This window comes from Thermobia domestica, chromosome 1 (assembly GCF_964235325.1).
Source record: "Thermobia domestica chromosome 1, izTheDome1.hap1.1, whole genome shotgun sequence".
Taxonomy (NCBI): domain Eukaryota; kingdom Metazoa; phylum Arthropoda; class Insecta; order Zygentoma; family Lepismatidae; genus Thermobia; species Thermobia domestica.
Window position 1 is genome coordinate 393,988,127 of NC_137454.1, and position 20,104 is coordinate 394,008,230.

The 20,104-nt window shown below is 35.2% G+C and overlaps 1 protein-coding gene across 2 annotated transcripts in view; it reads right to left on the reverse strand.

Moving 5' to 3' along the window:
• Positions 1 to 20,104, reverse strand: part of LOC145665300 (nuclear factor NF-kappa-B p100 subunit-like) — a 441,938-nt gene that overhangs the window by 340,973 nt on the left and 80,861 nt on the right. The window lies entirely within an intron of this gene.

Genomic DNA, 20,104 nt, shown 5'->3' on the forward strand with positions numbered 1-20,104 from the left:
AATGTCTGTGAAAAGCTTCTGGTCCATTTGTCGTCCGACGCATCGTGGATGGTATAGACGCCCACATGACAGGTGGATACCTAAAATTAATAAAATAAAAAGATCCTTAGTTCATGCACACAATTATTGACAATTTATATAAAACACTAAAACATTTATAACACTAGATTCAAGAAATATTTATAGTCTTGGTCCGTAATTTGTTTACAACTATCAAAACCTGCATTTTAATCTACGTCTTACATGAAGACAGAAGAAAATTTCACTATAATTAAGTTGCATTGAGAGAAAATACCATATCAGCACAACCATTAATGTTGTGTTCAAACTAGGACAACAGTTTTTGCAGTATTAAGAGTTATTGAAGCATGTGCTACTATAGATGAAATTCAAAAGGAAGCTACTTACTTGCAACCGTCTTCTATGTAGTTTTCTAGGACGTAATCGGAAAATTTATGCCCTGTATCATCCGGCGTCATTGATATTAGTTGAGTAAAGGCATCTGATACTTCTGTTGGATGTAAATATGGCAACCCAAAAAATGCCTTTATCCATGAACCTGTAAGAAAAGCAATAATAATAATAATAATAATAATAATAATAATAATAATAATAATAATAATAATAATAATAATAATAATAATAATAATAATAATAATAATAATAATAATAATTTGTTAGAATAAGCAAGCATTGGGAAAGTAGTGAAATTGATGGATCTTACTGTTGGCTTTATAATTTCTTCATTTCGTACATTATTAGAACAGCAGTTTATTTGCTTTTAAGAATGGTGACTGAATTAAGATTCTTCAGTCAAACAGAATAAGATTCTATTTTCAACTGTATTCTGTATTAATATATAACAAAACAAAGTCCACATGGTATTATTAAATTAATAATAAAGAATAATAGACCATAATAATATCAATAATACCTAGTTCAGATTTTGGATCCATATATGCTTGTCGCAGATCATTGTCGGCTTGAATCCTCCGCCACCATGTTTGTCCCAAATGGAATCTGCAGCCACGAATGTCACAATTTGGAAACACATTCTTGATGGCTTCGTGAGCAGCTGTTTCAAAATCAACGTAAATGATTTTCAAGTCGAATCTACTGTCTAAGTTTCTTATCATCTTCCACATGGCCACATACGTATTCTTGTCTTTCTTCGGCAAAAATGCAAAACATAGAGGTAGATAATATCCATTTTTATATGCATGTATTGTATATAACTGTGTGAAATGCTTAGGAGCATAAGTGAAAGTTCCATCTGCAAATACTTCTAACCCGCTGAACTCACACAGAAAACTGAAAAGAAAATAAGATTAGTGTCAGAAAAGAAAATAGTAAACAAGACTGTAGTGTCATATCGTTAGGTGAAATGCTATGTTACGATATATTTTGTGAGAATCAAAAAAAAAAAAAAAAACTATTTTACTATAATTTGGAAATAAGACGGAAAAAGGAACTTTTCTGTTCAAGCAACTACTTCCTATTCTACTTCTTGATGCTGTAAATGAAACTCATTTCAAAGTTAATGGTTATAAATGAAATTATACTTACTCGATATTTTTCTTACACGTGAAAAGAATTATATTAGCTTCATCATCAACAAAGATGAATCTTTCTCCGTCAATTGCTATATCATCCTGCTTCTGAACCATTTGCTGTATAGCCTCTACGGTGTTTCTGGGTAGACGAGGAGTCACCTTTCTTCGATTTTTATAAATAACGTCTCGGCATCTTTTAATTTCTTTATGATCAAGTGTGTCATGATGTTCCAATTTTGAAACTTCCTGCCTTATAATTTTATTTGGCTTCTCGTTCAATTGTTCAGTGGCTCGTCGCTTACAATTCTCTCTAAGAAAATGCCGTTGAACACCATCTTCATCTTCACAATGATTATGAATATCTTTCCTTTCTAAAACTTCACTTGTATTTTCATCCATTGTTATACTAGCATTACAGCTTTTCTTAGTACATCTGAAAGAAAGGAAATAATAATTAAATCGTATCACGTGTTCTAAACTTACTATTTAAACTTACTGTTTTCGTCAATGTAAACTCCATTCTGAAAGTTTCACTTATGTTTCTCCAGTTTATTGCTTCCTGTTTATATTACCCTCCTCACTAAAACTTGCGATTAATTCTCGATCCTGATTGGCTCGTTGTGATTCTCGTTCCTCATTGGCTTGTTCTATTATTGGTTTATTATATCCGCAATTCGTTCGGGGTTTTAACAGAACCTGAGGAGGTCTGACATACAGTTGCTGGTGACATTTGGGAGAGTGCACAACGGAGAAGAATAAGCTTTGCAGAGAAGAATTGCTGAGATGCATTGCTTTCCTGAAGAAGGTGTTCCAACCACAACCAACATAGATAACATCAGAGATGCATTAAAACAGCAAAACGTACAGTTCACGAACCGCAACATTTTCAACATTTGCTCTGGCCATATACGTTGAACACGCTTTGCCGACAGTCGGCTAACGGAAACGCTTTGTTATCTCTCTGGGAGTGAAGCAAATACACAGTAATTAAAGAACTGAGGCCCTTTTCAGGCCCACAAACCAATTTCAGGTCCAAAACCTTTCTAATGTACACTGTCCGGTAAATATCTTCAGGATAAAACAGTTGAGAATGCTCTAAGAGCATTGCCAGAACGAACTTTAAAAGAATGGAGAGATCTAGCGGGAAGGATAGCTGTAATTGTTCCTAGATGTAAAGGTAAATCTTTTTATCCGCACCCTCTTCTCTTTCTCGCAAAAATTAACAAAATATCATCTCTTTATGACTTATAGTTCTCGAGATATGACTGCTTAAATATCTAGAAATTCGAACTTTTTTAGTCAGTATCACGGGAACGGTAAGTCATAGAGAGATGATATCAGTGTTAATCCCTAATAGAACATTAAACATTTTCGTACTGATATTAATTGATGGCCAGTTGCACAGTGGCCACCGGTTACTATTTGCTACCAAAATATTTACCACCCTTTTAGATATTGACCAACACCAATATGACCTCTCTATGACTTACGGTTCCTCAAATAATGCTCCTTAAATCTCTGGAAATCGGCCATTTTTGGCCAATATCATGGGAACGGTAATTCATAGAGAGACGATATTGGTCTTAATCAATACCTAAGAGGATGGTAAACACTTTGGTAGCAATATTAATTGGTGGCCATTGGCCAAACCAGAACTCTTTAAGTTCGTTGAAAACCGCGGCGAGACACAACATTCGACATGCTGCTTTAGAATTCTAACTGCATGTAGGAGGTACACGTAGATATAAGTTGCTGCATCACTCAAGGGGGCGAGCTTTCTTGCCAAGGGGCCCTATTTATCTCTAATACACTGACCACTCATTCTTGTAACAATTTATACGATAATACCTAGGTAATATATAACAAATGTTTCTCACAGCACCTAAGAACAACTAAGACGCAAATGCAAATCTAAGTATCATTTATAGAAAGGTGAAAGGAAAGATATGTGGTAGACACACCTGAAATATGTATACAAGTGCTTGTTTCTGATTGGCCAAAACTGGAAGATATAGACAAATCTTTATTTCTGATTGGTCGAACGTCTGTTCACGATATTTCAAGAGAACTTCTAGAAATATTTATATATATTGTTTATTTTATATATGTTTGTTTTCCTTACAGTATTTCAAAACTATTTGCTTTCAATAACTATATTCTTACAGTTTTAATCTTACAGTTAGATATGATACGGAAAATGAATGACTGGGACACATTCCCCAGTCACCCTCTCTAACGACGCCATTGCACACATATAATATAGATGACTGAAAATGCTATTGTTATCCATTACTTTGTATTTTTTTTTTTTTTTTGTTAAAACGACTTGCATTTTGGTGACTGTTTTTATTAGTCGATATACTTATGGTAATGATGGCAACGTTGCACAAGATTTTTTTCGCAATTTCCAATTTTGTTGCCTGCTCATTAAGGCTTTATCTGTGTCAACAGATAAGCGTGGGAAAATTTGCGCAATGTCGGTGCACCCCACAGAGCGGTATCCATTTCTGTCTGGTAGCTATATCTCCCAATATAAACATGTGATGCACTAGAGAATCTAGGAGAGTTTGTTGGAGTGGCAGTTCACCTCCTGGATGATTGGTGTAAGATTGAAGTAAGGAATTTTACATCAATAGGGATGCGCACGAGACGAGTCGAGACAAAATTTTCCTGACAAAATTCGAGTCGAGATACGGCTCTTCCAATAGAAAAATATACATTTTTCGAGTCGAGACATCACTTTTACAGCACATTTTCAAGACGAGACATCCACAAACCTTGTCTCGTGCGCATCCCTATACATCAAATCAGAATAAAGTAGTGCAATATTTTACATATAGGCCAGTAAAAAGCTAGCCTTTAGGGGGACAGTTTTCCCCATCTCCCCACGCAAATTCTCCAGTGTGGCTAGTTTCCTGGAAGTCTATTCACTCGTTGTGAAATAGTCAGATATTTCTTCTATTAATGGATTATGTCCTCTGTTAGCAATAAGTATATATACGACTCCCCACTGACAATTGAGGATTTTGATGCAATGAGGCCGTAAGTCTCAAATACGCATTTGGAGAAAAACGAATGTTGAAATTTTAAGTATTGCTTTTGCTCACATAAAACTGTAATATGCAGAATTTTATTCCGACATTGAGTTTGAAAGGAGGCTAAACAACCATGGTAAAAGCCACTTATGCGTTTGATGCAAAAAGGGTGTAAATTCGCTTATGCCCTTATGACGTACATCAAACTCCTCAATTGAACCCAAGGCCTCCAGCACAAATATGTCTGCTATGTCAACGCAACTAAAACAAGGCAGAGTGATTGAATATTTAATAGGGAAAAACGTGCACTCTAATGACATTCATTGTCGCTTACAAGCCGTACCTAATGACAAAACTGGATTGAAACACGGATAGTAAGTGGACAGAAATATTTGGGGCAACAAGCATTGAGAACTGTTGACCAGTGTCTTTAGATGGGAAACACTGACAGTAAGTAGATGTTTATACGAGGAAAATAAAAAAAATGATTCAAATACGAAACTGTAGTGTGTTATGGATATGACATCACACTAAAATTCTGCGTAGTCGCCTCTGAGGACTATTTATTCAAGCGAGACACTCCTTCACACACACACATACACAAATCTCGCGGGACAATATATCGCCGGGCCAATGTCTCGCCTGACTAAAATATCGCTGCCGAAAACCTCGCGTCCCAAAATCTCGCCTGCCCAAAACCGCACGGTCCTACCTTTCATTAGCCCTACTTCCGTAATTAAGCGTTTCCGACCAAAGTCAAAGACAAATGTTTTTGTTGTATTGAGGTCCTGAATAGGTGTCTGAAGTTTGTACGTTGTTTTATTCAGTGTAGTCACCCAAGACTTCAAATACAAGGATTGGAGATTGTGAGTTTATTTTACATGTATGAGTCAATCCATTCTAAGTGACCAAGCATGTGCCGCTCGACCATCTCCAAAAAATCTAATTTTTTCATGATTCTTTATCCCATACCAAGGTATTTGAAAACCACAATTAATTATTTTTCACAACATCCCATGGCAACACAACGGCTGCTGCCATTTTGCGTTTTTTTTTTTTTTCGGTTTTAGGCGTTTACGTTGTTTTGAATATCTCAGCATGTATTAACATTTTTTCCTAAAACCACTTGAACAGGGCGAAATCACGGACTGCAGTAGCAAATTTTTGGACATTGAAGACATTTCTGGGAAGAGGAAACAACTGACTTAGAGATCTGAATTTGTGTGTGCACGTACTCCGAGGTCATAAGTTAATACACAAAAATTTGCAAATCTGTAGCTGCTCCCAAAGGCCTGGGGAAAAAAAAAATGTTCAGTAATTCGTCAAATTATTAAATAACTTCTATAATACCCTTGTATATCTTTAGTTTTGGAGGAAGTACTTACATAACGTATTGTTGAGAATTAAATTTCCTTTAAAAGGAGCTGTGGAAAAATAAAATCGGTCCATAAACAACAGAGATAATGCTTGTTTCTTGAATCGAGATGTCCGCCATTTTGATTATGTCATCATGTCTACACACCATGCACCAGTGAGTGACACCATCCAAGTCATTCACCAGAAGGCTTCTCTAAATTTAAAAAAAAAAAATGTCACCCACTCATCTTATCTTCACGAAAGTCGCCACGGGATGACGTTAAGAAGTAAAATTTTATTCGTGATTGCCATTTCCATGACATAATAAATATATTATATGTCATATCTCCGTTATTTATTGACCAATTTTCTTTATTAATAGCTCATTTTAAAGGGAAGTAGATTTTCCATAAAAACTGTTATGTAAGTATTTTCTCTAAAGTTAACGGTTTCGGAGTTATTTTTGTTTATTTCATAAATAATTCTTCAATAATTCATTAAATTATTACATAACTCCTAAACCTTTAGCTTTAGAAGAAATACTTACACAACAGGTTTATGGGAAATTTAATTTCCTTTAAAATGAGCTATGGGAAAGGAAAATCGGTCCATAAATAACGGAGATAATGCTTGTTTCTTGAAGTGAGTTGTCCGCCATTTTGATGACGTCATCATGTCTAATGTGCACTAACGAAGCACTAACCATGTGGAAAGTTTGAGTAGCATTTGAAATGTGGGCGGGGCTAGCCGCGTGAGTTATTCATTAATAACTCCTAAACTATTATAGTACTAACGTTAGTACTTGGTATTTCTGGAAGCACTAACGATGCACTAATGTTTGACGTTTATCCCACTTGTGTGTGTCCTGCGGAAGTTATTCACTAATAACTCATAAACTATGATAACAGTAGCGTTTGTTCTTAGTGTTTTGTGGAGCACTAACAATGCACTAACCGCTGGTGTTTATCTAATTTCTGTCTGACAATTAGTGTAAAATTGTGTTAAAATTGAAAAATCTAAAGTTAGCCCAGCCCGAGTTATTCGCCAATAACTCCTAAATTACGATAGCACTAACGTCAATGTTTAGTGCACTAATGTGCACTAACCATGTGAAAAGTTTGAGTAGCATTTGAAATGTGGGCGGGGCTAACTTTATTCACGTTATCTGAGATGAATATAAACCAGTAAACATGGTCCCATAAATCTTCCATCCTTCCTTGATCATTTGCCACAAACCGCATGAAAATCGAACTTCAATTAGAAAATCTAGACCCAAATGAAACCCGTTAAAAAAAAAACGGTAGAAACAAATTTATAGCGACGGAGAAATTACTTTTTGATGCATCCACGTATCTATTATTCGGTCAAATTTTATGTCCGAATGGATTTTTTTTTCTTTTTTAAGGCAGTGAATACATAAGAAGGTAAGCTCTTTCTTACGCAACAATGTGGTTTCTTCTTATTCATCTTTAGTAACACAAAAACAAAGGAGGAACAAGTTTATTTTTTCTTCTTCTTCTTTTTCGTAATTGCTCGACTACTTCAGACAACTACAAGTCGATTGTCGTTGCCGTGTATAACGGGAAGCAACTTTACAACATACGGAAAGCGACCTTCAAACTGCAATCTCTTTCTCCCTCTCTCTCTCTATCTGTTTCTATTTATTTCGCTCTTCTCTTCTTAGAATTTCCAGTAATTGTATGAGGAAATTTTTACCAGTCGTTTGCTTATTTTATATCTAGGCCTATTTAGATGATTTTAAAATTCGCCTGTATCGAAATAGGTTAAACACAGCTGCTTTATTATTATTATTATTATTATTATTATTATTATTATTATTATTATTATTATTATTATATTTTGTCTTAAACGAAACGCCGCGGTGGTTCAGTGGTAGAGCGTTCTCCTCTGGTGAATGAGGTCCTTGGTTCGATCTTAGCTTGCGCCAAGTTAGTTTTGTGGTGGACAAACACCCTATTGTATGGCTTTTCTCGGGGTTCTCCTACTTTCTTCATTTCGCCATTTTATTTATTTCCCATGATCACCGTCTCCTTTAGCCTGGGCAGCATAATCCTGGGACGTAAAACTGAAAGATCTCATTCCAGTTTTTACGACTTAGACGGTTTTAGCTTTTAGTTTATTAATCTGATGGTAGTCTCTGGCAAATGCAGATTATTGGAAGAGCACTTTTCCAAAAGCTTCCTTAGGACAATGTCCAAAATTACGTACTGCTTTCTCTTGGTCGAGGTAAGATATTTTGTCTATATGTGTCCCAATTATGTTACAGTACTTTTAAGCAACACATCCATTTCACATTTTGCTTGGTAAAAGGTGAGGCAGGATTCTTCAACAATACAACAAATGCCCCTTTTTTTTAGATTTCGAAAAGATATGCATAAGTCTCGAAAGTCATATAGAACGGTTAAAGAACGGTTAAGTTCGTCTATCGCAAGATATCAGAGCAAAAAAGATAAAATAAATCGAGAAGCGGTAAGCTTTCTTTTCACGGTAGGCTTGCAAATGAACTATAATATGGTTGGATCGGGCCCACCCTAACTTCAGCCGGGACCCCCCCCCTACATTTTTGGGCTGGCTACGGGCCTCGTAAGAAATAGAAAGTATCAGTTTTCTAGAATCGGTCCAGCGTACAAATAATGGATTCCATATCCTCCGTAACCTTTCAAATCAAAAGTGATTTAAAAAAAAAAAAATGTGACCTGACGTGATATAAAATTTGCTACTGTTTCCAGTTTCAATATACAGGGAGCTTCAAGACAATGCCGACAACGTCTGGGAGCTGATTCCTGACACCAAGATAAGACAAAAAGTATAGACCAATCTGGGTGCACAAGTGCTTTCTTTCGGAGTTATAAGCTGCCGAAAACATGAAAAAACGAACTTTAAAAATCCACAGCTCCAAAACTATGGAACCTACCATACTCGGATCAAGACTTCACATATGAACTAATTCATGCTCTACCCAAAAAATACATGTCTCAGAATCCTAATGTACTCACATTACAATTTTTATAGAGCGAGTTTGGCTATGGGCATATAATTTGAAGTACTCATCAACCACTACCAATAAAAGCTGCTGTGGAAGTACCACAGAATTATGAAACATGGAAATTTAGATCCTAAGTAAAGTGTTGACCCGACTACTGTAGGTGCCTTAGTTTTGGAGCTATGGACTTTTAAATTTAATTTTTTCATGTTTTCAGCAGCCTCTAACTCCGAAAGGAAGCATTTGTGCCCCCAGGCTGGTCTATACTTTCTGTCTTATGTTGGTGTCAGGAATCACCTCCAAACGTTGTCAGCGTTGTTTTGAAATACCCTGTATATATCCATACAGTTTTACGTCCCATACTTACGCCGGCTAGGCTAAAGAAGGCGGTGATGATGAGAAATGAAATCAATGGTGGAATGAATAAAGTGGGAGGAAACTGGAACCCCGAGAAAACCCACGCACACAATATTTAACCACCAGAAAACTCACTTGTCGCGACCTGGGATCGAACCATGGACCCCATGTACCAGAGGTGAACGCTCTACACTGGGCCACGGCGGCCCTCCATAGAGATATGCAATAAATAATTAGAAACTGCCTTTTGGTTTGGATTGAACTTCCCAGGAATAATTTTCATCTCCATATTGATTCATCTACGCAAACCGGAAATGTGGAAATCTGCAATTTCTGGTTTCTACACTGTCATAGTGAAACGCGGTAGTAGATACCGAGAAATACTTTTTGAACTTAAGAGTCTTCATCCCGACGAAAATAAAATACCGCTAATTTTACAGAAATTATGTGAAATCTTCAAATAGATAAAAGATAATCGAAATGTGGAACAAGAGCGCCCTAGACAATATTATTTTACATAAGAAACCGTTATCACGACTTACTTATCTGCTTTCGATTTCGAGCCATTTTGAAAATCGGCATTTATTTTCGCGTTTCTAAACAGCTGAAAACGGAAAGCCATTAGGTGACTTGTGATAACGGTACCTCACGCAAAATAATATTATCTAGGGCGCTCTTGTTCCATATTTCAATTATCTTTTATGTATTTTAAGATATCACATAATTACTGTAAAATTAGCGGTATTTTAATTTCGCCGGGATGAAGACTCTTAAATCAGTACCGCGAGAATAGGTTCTATTTCAAACTGAGTTCCTGAATTGCAACCAAAAGTGTTACTTAGAATGTTGCCATAAATTACGATATTACTTGATACATCGATAAAGACGCGTTTCTAAATTTTATTTTATTTATTTATTTAATTTTTTGAAGGGACGGACTTTGCCAGGTTCGGTGGGTATACCTGTATGATCCAAAAACGTAAATTTCGTCAGACGTAAATTTCGTTTTGAACTTTGTATTCCATAACGTACCAAGTTCGAGAGAAAGCGAGTGCAGAAGTGTGTAAAACGTGAAACAGAATACGGCTGACCCTTTGCAAACAGGAATCGAGAGTTGGGTTAAGCGACCATTTTTTTATTATTATTATTATTATTATTATTATTATTATTATTATTATTATTATTATTATTATTATTATTATTATTATTATTATATTATTTATTATTATTATTATTATTAATGTTGTTTCTATTTCGATTTTAGCTACAACTAACATACTAAATCGCAGGTGATGGTAGTTAGTGTCATCCGGTTACCAGGAAAAAAAAAACATCCACCTCCTTGCTGTAATTGCTGGTAGTCATGTGCACGTACTGGCTGTGAGGAGGGATTTGAATCACTTCTGGAGTAAACATGCATTATTTCCGGTACCAATTTTCTCTGCCCCTTCCTCTTTTTCTTTTCTTTCATAGCTTTTTTAAATTTATTTTTTAAACTACCAGCAGCAATTATAATTGCATTAATAGAAACTGTCACCAGAACTCTGCTATTACGAACAACAACTGCTCCCGTGTTACAGTGTATCTTTCCCGTTAGCTAATAGCCACTGCCAATAGTCAAATGGGTTCTTTTCTGTTTGTGTCCTTGGACCTCGTTCCGTATATGTCTGCACAAAATTTGCGGATCGTAACAATACGCAAAAAGTGCAACAACTACCGTATTTTACGGACTATAAGACACAACTTAATATTTAAGCATTTTTTTTAAAAATATACTTTAACATCCTTATTATTAGATTGCAAAGCCAGACTTTAAAATATATATATATATCTTAGCATAGGTGCACTGCTGCTACCAGTTGAATCCAATGTTGCCAGATAGAGATAGGTTTCTCGCAGCATCGAATATATGGCCATTTTTAAAACTGGCTGGAATTTTAAATTAAACACTGGATATTTTTACATTAATTTCGAATATAAGTCGCGCCTGAATTTTGGAGGAAATCTTTCGAACAAAAAGTGCGTCCTATAGTCCGTAAAATACGGCAGTTGTAACTGCTATGATATCCTACGGTAGTTGTAACTAGTGATGGGCAGTGGGAATATTCCCGGTGGGAAGGAATTTAAAAAATGGGAATATTCCCGGGTTTTTTCCCTGGCCTATAAATTCCCGGGAAGGAATTTATTTCCATTTCTTTACTTTATCTTCCAAATTATAAGAACCATATGGCTAATTACTTTATTTTAATATATTATGATTTACTTCTAGGTTTTAAAGAATTTGGATAGAAAACAACGTGCCATGGGGGGCTCTAACCCGCCTTCATTCGCTAACGCTCTCTGCAATGCTGTGTGAATTTAATGTTGGTAACGTAATATAACGTATGAAAAAATAAAACAACCGAATCGCAATAGAATATCGCTAAAAAGTAGGTGCAAAAGCTGGCCCCCAATGCTAAAGAACAGCCAAAATTAGCAAAGTACTAATTTACAAATGATGAAAAGGAACCATTTTGTAAAGTAATTTAGAATTACGTAGAAATAGAGATGAAGTGCAATTAATAAACCCTGAACCACCATTAGTAATAGATGTCGGTCTCTCTCCTCTCTCTGACTCGAATTTCTGAAGAGGTACTCGGACTTCTTTTACATGTGAATTAACGAATAGAATTTTGACAAATAGGTAGAATGAAATTCCCTGTATGGCAATGTTACGTGTTAAAATATAAAGATAAGTAAGTATCTTGCAAATTTTGTGAACATAGAATAGAATAGAATATTTTATTGTCATTGAGCTTTACAAGCAATAGACAACGTCCGAATGAGATATACATATAGATACAGATATATATATATATATATATATATATATATATATATATATATATATATATATATATATATATATATATATATATATATATATATATATATATATAATCATTTCATACAGACAATCAGTTATTGATTAATTTTGTAATGAACAACCTAATAATATTCGAATTAAAGTGCCACTGCAAATTAGGACACAATGTCTTGACATTCACTAAACTCTTGAATCGATTAAATGGATTCGTTACTAACCAATCATATAACTTTTTCATATAGACCATAAATATGTATGCGCAAATGTTGTTAAATTGGTGAGACATGTATCTTGTAGCATTTACCCAATCTAATTGGTTTATAACATTTATAAATTTAATGTGTTTATAATATCAGTAATAGAGTCAAGTTGAGCAAATCCACTTACATATAAATTTAAACTGTTACTTTATAATTTTTTCAGACATATTTAATTGATATAACATGTTGTAAATAAATATACATTTATGCGTACTCTCTAAATATAATAAAGTGTTAATAAAGTAACATAGTACCGTTAAGAATATACATTTTAAAGAATCCTCCGTGGACAACAGTAATAATATGCTTTGATATAAAAATTAATTCCACTTTGAAATCATAATATAGTAATAGAATACAATTTTCTTTCTGTTTGTACATAAATTCCCGGATAAATTCCCATTTTGGGAATCTTCCCGGGAATCTTCCCAGGGAATATTCCCGAAAAATATCTTCCCGGGAATTTACCCATCACTAGTTGTAACTCTCCCCCCCCCCCCGCAAGGTTTCCGACAATGTACTTTGGTACTTTGATGTTTGTATTTTTTTTTCTAGGAACAAACAATTGCCTTTTACGCAAGCCCGTATCCAGGGGGGTCTAGGGGGACCGGGCTCCTCCTAAATTTTTGCTGGCCCCCCTAAAATTTTCACGGTAGGCTTGCAAATGTACTATAATATCGCGATGAACTATAATAGAGTTGGATCGGACCTCCCCCCTCCTACAGTTTTGGGCTGGCTAGCGGCCTGCTTTCACGTAGCTATTCTATTTCAAAATAAAATACGTCACTAAACAGTTTCTAGACAAACTGTATTCGCCCACGTCATCTTTATTCTTTAAGAATAGTTGCATTACATGTAAGAAGTAAATTAATGTAAGAATTACATGTAAGAAGAAAAATAATAGAGAAAAACTTTATTCAGAAAATCTTAGATAATAGATATAGTAGTGAATACTGCCTACATAATATAGGTATAAGGGTACCAACATATAATCTTAGAAGAGCATCAGAAGTGGTTCCCATGAATAAAAATTCTATAATCCTAAGAAAACTGACAAGTTCTTTTAATATATTATCAGGATAATTGTATTTATTAAACGGACGTATAGATTTTATTCGGTATGTATATTTTATATAGTATATATGTATGTTTGACGGTATCCTTGTTTTAAGGACAATTTGAAGAAAACTGACGAACTATTTTAATGAATAATGAAGTAATTATATTTATGCAGATAACATACAAGTCATAAAATTATGTATATATTATAAGATAGACAATGATCTCCTATCGTCGAAACAAATGTATTGTTAATATTAAGAGGAATGTAAGATGTGTGTATTTTGTATAAGAGAAAGTGCTGTATTTTTGCTATCTGGCTGTTCATGGCACTAAAATAAATATTTTATTATTTATTTATTATTTTCAGGGGTATGAAATCAAGTTTTCCAACAATCCCTGCTGTTCAAAGGGAAGAAAGGATACAGTTAGAAGGGCCTATATGGTGGCCTTGAAGTTATTGTGCTACTGTTTGACATAGCAATGACCACAGTTTTCTCGTATCTTCTTTCACAAAAAGCCAAAGTTTGCAGACTGACTGAAGCAATACTGAAAAGAATCAGTTCCTTTCTAATCATAAAAGGAGGTTCCGAAAAAAAAATCTTAATTCAATAGTTAAGGTTGATCACTAGGTGTTCCCAGTGCTATGTTAAACGCAGCTTAAATTGTGTGGCGTTCCCAGATAGTGCGGAGTGGTTAATAAAGGAAGTAATCATGGAATTATGCTTGGATACTTACTAGAGAAATTAGTTTTCCACCCTTACCGCAATTCCGCTTCTCGAACTGCAACGCTAGAATCCAGGAATTTTCTTATTGTGACTACTACAATAAATGTACAAATTTGCGTTATGGCGTTCTGCGAAATTTTCGTCTCAAAATCTATTTCCTTAAATCTAAATTAATATTTAAATAAAATATCAAAATATAACACGAAAAACGGTCAAACAATACCTCCATTTCGTAATAAGATCGTTACTTTAAAATTGTTTACACATACAAATAAACATTTCGTAAAACTGAGCACTTCTAGTAAGATCTTACAGCAAGTGCCATCTTGTGTGCTCATTGTAAAACGAATCAAATATTTTCTTTTATTTGTTACCATTTTCGAACCAGAAGACCCAATCAAATGAATCAGTGTCTTGTGTTGTAGCTCAAACATAACTCTATCTTATACTACATTATTTATAATATGTAACGTTTCATTGTGCAGTAGTTAAAATAATGAGCTAAAATATGTACCGACTTCCGGGTATTTCAGCCCAAGAAATTATTGACCTCATTAAAAATAAAACACGTGACCTGTCATCGTCTATTTTGAATCATTCACCGTCGCGCCGTTCCCAATAGGATTAATTACAACAGGAAACCTCGGTTTAATACCACTTTCATCTAGCCGCTATTGGCATCAAAGAAAGCGGCAGCAGGCCTAAGAGTGTAGAATATCTTAAAGTAAATGGTAAAGTTATAAACAATCCACAGCAAATTGCAGATATATTTAACGATCATTTTGTGAATTCAGCTGAACAAACGAATAATACTGATCACTCAAAAATAATGCAAAAACTCCCAAATCAAGAAGAAATAAACACAAAGTCTATGTTCTTATATCCAGTTTCTGTAGATGAGTTAATTGGAATAATTAAATCCTTATCAGCAGTTCTTCAGGTATGGATAAAGTCCCTTCCATTGTAATTAAAAAAAATGTGCGAAACATATCACACATCAACTTTGTTACCTCATAAATTTGTGGTTAGAAAACGTTATATTTCCCACACTGCTTAAAAATGCTAAGGTTCTCCCAATTTTTAAAAATGGTGATGAAAATGTCATGACAAATTATCGACCTATTTCAGAGTTATCGATATTTTCAAAGATATTTGAGTCAGTCATGGCAAAACGTCTTAGCAAATTTTTAATAACTCATAATATTATCTCGACTTTTCAGCACGGGTTTCAGAAGAATAAAAGTACTGATACTGCTTTATTTGATTTTCTTATAGATGTCCTGAAATGACTCGATAATAAGAATTATGTTATAGGTTTGTTCATCGATCTGTCCAAGTCATTTGACAAACTTGATCACAATATTATGCTAAATAAATTGTCTCAATAGGGCATACGTGGCGTGACAAACCAGTGGTTTTCTTCCTACCTAACAAATCGATGCCCAAACTCTTCAAATTACAAAAGTTGAATCAAATCGATCCCACACTTTCTTCTCAAAACCAACAAAAATTACCAGAGGTGTCCCTCAGGGCTCTATTTTAGGCCCTACTCTATTCATAATTTACATAAATGATCTGATAAAAACTTTACACCCCACAAAACGCATGTTATATGCTGATGATATAAATATAGTTATTACTGAACAAGACCCAAATTTAGTATTGGTATATCCTGACCAGCCAACAGTGCGGGCGGCCGGTTTTGGAACTAAAATGCAAGCAGCAGTGTTTCTAACCGGACTACTTGTAATCAATCTATCACAGTTCTTTTTGTCCTGTACGTAATAAATCGCTTCACGCATATGCTCAAGTCAGGGGCAGATCCAGGGGCCGGGGCGATTGCCTCCCCCAGAATAGGATATTTTTTATTTTAAAAATAAAATCCAAGAATTTTCACTTTTGTATTATAAACGTAAAATAAAACCTAAAATAGGTAGGCCTTACTTTTTTTACGTTGCGGAAGTCAAATAAAGCAATAAATTGCAAGAAATTACTTACATTGGCGTTGTTGCGCAATAAAATGTCCACCTTCGAAATCGCAGGTGGCCATTTCTGTTCTAGAAATTCAGAAAATAGCTACTTCTTCTTTACTAAAGTTGTTTTACGTTTTTTTTTTTTTTTTTTTGGCAATACACTCTTACCTTGATTTGACTTCGAATGATCGCCCCCCGAACATTCAGCCTGGATCCGCCTCTGGCTCAAGCTAAGACAAACAGTTTCAAAAGTTATTAAAGTTATTTGCAGAAAATTTTAAGTAACAAGCAAAAAAAAAAAAAAAAAAAAAAAAAAAAAACTACAACAAAAATACACCTTCCACATTAACTTGCGAACAAATTAACGAATAGCGTTTTGCAGGCTGCTCCTGTTTTATAATGGCATCGAATAAAACGTAATCAATTTTTATACAATCTGCTTAATAGGGCATACGTGGCTGTCAATTGTTCTATGTTGTTCTTAAATTGGTAATTTCCACTCATATATCACTATCCACAATACATCTGCAGTACTGCAGGAATGGTTCATTACAACCATACAACTTACGACGTTCTTTATTAAGCGGAAAGAGATTAGGCTATGTATAACATCCAAACTGCAACTTTTAAATACCGTTGGATACACTGCAGAATGAAACTCTCCGCTCCCCTGTCCCATCGCGCTTGCCAACAAACTGATGTAAACACAACAGTAGCGCCATCCTTCCAAAACCGCACTGCTATCCTGGTCAGGTAATAAAGGCAGAAAAGGTTATAAGCAAAATAGTTACTTGGTTGAGTACAAATAACCTTCATCTAAATACACATAAAACACTAGCAATAAACTTTCGTTTTCCAGGAAATAATCCATCCTTCCCTTCGCTAAACATTAATGAAAAACAAATTGAGTATTTAATGCAACAAAATTATTATTATTATTATTATTATTATTATTATTATTATTATTATTATTATTATTAAAACTAAACCTTCCGGCGCACTAAACGCACAAAACACCACAGAACCCTCAAACAAAAATCCTGGCTATGCTACTGCACATACAGAATAAAGATAGATAGATACAAACACATATAGAATAAAAGGTAATAGGCGCCACCGTACTATGCTTTCACAACTAAATTATTTGCTGCAGTTATCACTGAAACCTTATTTTTGAAACATGAACAGACATTTTCGGAAAGATTCGTTCGGACGAAACTCGCCCAGAAGATTTCTTCAGAGGAAATGACGTAGATTCCATACTAGGGATAGCCGGAACCGGTTCCTGGTGGAACCAGTTTTCGGGTCTGAACGGATCCGGTTCCGGAACCATGTCTGAAACCGGCTCAACCGGTTCTGAAAACCGGATCTCCAAGAACCGAAACCGGAACCGGTATGGTCATCCCTACTCCATAGCACATTGTAGTGTTTTTAATGAAACATTTATTTATGAAATTAGGAACGAAACCGTCTGTTTTTTTTTTGTTTTTTTTTTTTAAGTCATTAGCTCATCAATTGTTGAAAGTGGCTTACTTATGCTCTGAATACTCGAATGATACTTGCTTCCTTTAAGTTCATATTGGAAATCAGGTTTACTAAAGAACTATGAACGTCAGTATAATGCTACTGTATTCGGTAAAAGTAAACAAGTTCTAAAGTAAACAAATCCTCCTAGCAGGAAACGTATTCTCTCGTGTGTTCACTCTATTGAAAACTCTCTCTCTAGCCCCCCCCCCCCTTTCTAGTCTAGTGAATAGCACCTACGGTGCTTGGGGTCCCTGGTTCGATCCCAGCTCGCGCCAAGTGGACTTTGGGGTGGACAAACATCGTGCTCATGGGTTTTCTCGGGGTTCTCCCGTTTCTCCCACTTTCTTCATTCCACCATTTCATTTATTTCTCATAATCACCGTCTCCTTTAGCCTAATCGGCATAATCGTGGGACGTAAAACAAAGATTTCAAAGATTTTCTAGAGTGCGCCTTTGATGCACTTAGTGCCGGACTCGATTCCCAGTGAGAGAGCAATAAAATTTTGAATGTATTACGGCTTTTCGGGTTTCGTCTTAAACTGTTGCTCCATATCTTATATAGCCTTGGTGCTGAATAGGTGCGCTAAAATTGGGGATTTCAAGATTGGAGGGCAAATCATCGACAAAATCAGGTATGCAGATGATACGGTTATTATAGCTACAACTGAAGACTACAGGAGATGATTAACAAAATAGTTGACTCTGGGAGACTATATGGAATGGAAATCAACATCAAAAAATTGAAACTGATGAGAATATCAAGTGGAAATGCGCCCTTACATGTCAAAGTAGAACAGAGTAGTTGAAGAGGTCGATAATTTCAAGTATCTGGGAAGTATTTTGACGAGAGACGCTTACTGCACCAAAGAGATCAGGTCAAGAAATGCCATAGCTAAAGAAGCATTCAACAAGAAAAGGCCACTCTTAACTAGCAGGCTCAATATTGGACTTAAGAAGAAGTTGGTCAAGTGTGAAGTATTGGACTGTGTGGTTCTGAAACTTTGACATCACAGTAGTTACAGAAGAAATCTTTAGAGAGTTTCGAAATGAGGTGTTGGAGGAAGATGGAGAAAATAAAATGGACAGAGAGAGATTAACAAAAGAAGATATTTTAAAACGAATAGGAGAGAAGAGGACACTTCTAGCCAGCATCCTTCGTAGGAAGGCCAACTGGATTGGACATATCTTACGAAGAAATTGTCTCGTTCATACTGCCTTAGAAAGAAAGGTGGAAGGAAAACGAGGAATAGGATGAAGAAGAACACAACTGATCGATGATTTGAGAAACAGAAGAAAATATTGGGAGTTAAAAGAGGAAGCTGAAGATCGAGAAAAGTGGAAGAAACATTTCCAGGCACAAATCTAAAATTGAAAAAAAAAAATCCTCATTAGTCCCAGGACCTTTCGAAAGGCAGAATACTTAATAATAATAATAATAATAATAATAATAATAATAATAATAATAATAATAATAATAATAATAATAATAATAATAATAATAATAATAATAATAATGATACAGAACTTCAACACAGAAACAAATTATAGGTCTCTAGTATTTCGAGCTAAGAAAGTGTTGCCTGAATTTACAGATCGGTTTAAATTAATCATTGTGCTAAAGTAAATTATAAAGATTATCCATGTAAGAAAAAAAAAAGCCGGACCAAAATGTGTTCTTTCTTTAAAATAATAATAATCGGGACAATATTTTGTGTTCTCAAAACGAGCAACCTCGAGTAAACGGGACAATGGTCTTTCCCCTCCCAAGTAACCAAATACATCTGCTAAATAAATAGTACCTCTTGTTTATGGGGTATCTGGTTCGATATCCGTCCAAGTAAGTTTGTGGTGGACAGCATCGTGTCCGTAATTTTTCTCAGGGTACTCCCATTTTCTGCCACATTCTCATTCCATCAAATCTTCCATCATCATTCACTTGCTTTAATCATGGTCTCTCTCAGCCTAAGGGGCATAAACGCGGGACGATACATTGAAAGATAAATAAAATGAAAATGGAATGAATTATTAAAGTTTTGTCCCATGGTTATGTTGTGTAGGATAAAGAAGACGGTAATGAGGAGAAATGAATGAAATGGTGGAATAAAGAAAATGGGAGGAAACGGAAGAACACCGTCAAAACCCACGCACACGGCGTTTGTTCACCATAAAGATCGCTTGTCGAGAGCTGGGATCGAATTAGGACCTCATGCACCAGAGGTGAATGCTCTACTACTGAGCCACCCGGGCAAAAGAGAAATAAATGCTACGATGAATTTAAAGTATATTTGAAGTGTACAATCAGTGGCGGCGATTGGATGTTAAAAGTGAGGGGGCAAGACATGATCTGAATATTTGTATATAAGTGTTAGTTTTCCTGGTTGTTTCT